This window comes from Gossypium arboreum, chromosome 4 (assembly GCF_025698485.1).
Source record: "Gossypium arboreum isolate Shixiya-1 chromosome 4, ASM2569848v2, whole genome shotgun sequence".
NCBI lineage: Eukaryota > Viridiplantae > Streptophyta > Magnoliopsida > Malvales > Malvaceae > Gossypium > Gossypium arboreum.
Genome location: NC_069073.1, coordinates 55,247,850 through 55,249,455, shown reverse-complemented (window position 1 = coordinate 55,249,455; position 1,606 = coordinate 55,247,850). Strand labels below are relative to the sequence as shown.

The 1,606-nt window shown below is 36.4% G+C and overlaps 1 long non-coding RNA gene across 1 annotated transcript; it reads right to left on the bottom strand.

The window, feature by feature from the left end:
- Nucleotides 1-299: 299 nt before the first annotated feature.
- LOC128291747 (uncharacterized) lies at nucleotides 300-741 on the bottom strand. The gene is made up of 3 exons (XR_008281574.1): nucleotides 677-741; nucleotides 499-587; nucleotides 300-384 (listed from the first exon to the last, which is right to left on the bottom strand). It is a non-coding gene; the product is annotated as an uncharacterized LOC128291747 (long non-coding RNA).
- Between the last annotated feature and the right edge of the window lie 865 nt (nucleotides 742-1,606).

The following is a 1,606-nucleotide window of genomic DNA, read 5'->3' as shown; positions in this document are numbered from 1 at the left end:
TGTTCCCAATCATCATCTCATCGATTCTAACTAACTAGTGAGCGTTCACTTGCTCACACGTCCTCGAAATGCTAGAATTTCGGCATTTCGGCTTTTCGGCATTTTATCGCTTTAAGCTATGAAAAAGGGTTCGTTACACACCTGATTTGCGATATTCCTTGACGAGATCTCCTATGCGATTTCTCCTATAATCAACCACTTATAGATTAGACCATGTTAATATTAAACCAAATCGAAAACTACCTATTATCATCACTTACACATTCGGCCACCATCCACAATGGCCCTTGGGTTCATACCTTTGTCGAAGTTGATGACTAGATTTAGTCACTCCGATGATCCAAGCTTTTCACACACTCCTCGATCGGTAGCCTTTAATCCTCACTAGCACCAACAAACCAAATAACACCAAAAACCCTTTTAGCCTTAGTCGACAGAAGGGTTTTCAGCTTTTCTTAAACCACAAGATACAAATGGAAAGAAGGTTCGAATACTTACCAAGAGATCTACTCATTGAAGAACGTTCCAAATACCTTCCTACCCCATATCCGTTGTGAATCCAACTTAAACGTGCGTAGAAAATAGATCTAAATATTAATTCTCGAATCACTAAAATATGAACCTTTCGGCTTTTCAGCAAATATTAATCTAAGCTATTTAGAGGGTTAGTACACACCTGTTATGGGTTGAAGTTGAAACGTTTCCATAATCAATCACCTACGATAACCACCACCTGTCACTCAAACTTAACCATTCCAATATCAATATATGTAAATCCTAAGCACATCAGTCATACGGAACATAAGGGCATATTCGTCATTTTACCATACAGGGGTATTTTGGTAGTTTTACAAATTGAGGGTATTGCGGTAATTTCACAAACCAAGGGTATTTTAGTAATTTTGTAAATCGAGGGTAAAACAGTAATTTTGTAAATCAAGGGTAAAATAGTAATTTTGTAAATCAAGGGTAAAATAGTAATTCTATAAATCGAGGGTAAAATGGTAATTCTATAAATCGAGGGTAAAAGCAGTAATTTCGTAAATTGAGGGTAAAACGATAATTATGTAAATCTGGGGTAAAATGGTAATTATGTAAATTAGGGTAAAACGATAATTCTATAAATCGAGGGTAAAATAGTAATTCAGAACCGAGGGTAAAACAAGAATTTATAAATCGAGGGTAAAACGGTAATTTTACAAATCGAGGGTAAAACGGTAATTCTATAAATCGAGGGTACTTTGGTAATTTTACAAGTCGAGGGTATTTCAATAATTTTACAGGTCGAGGGTATTTCAGTAATTTCACAAATTAGGGGTATTTTGGTAATTTTACAAACTAGGGGTATTTTGATAATTTTACAAACTAGGGTATTTTCGTAATTTTGTAAACCAAAGTATTTTAAACATGGATAACAATACTAATGGCTCTAAAGCCCATTCTCGGCCCAAATGGGCCCACACGCTCGTGTGGCCCTTTTAGCCCAAATCTAGCCACAAATATTAGATTCACCTAGCCTAGCCCAAATTTACTACACAATCAAACAACTTATCCAATTGGGCTTGTAGGCCCATTAGGCCCACATGACCCCTTTCGACCCATCGCG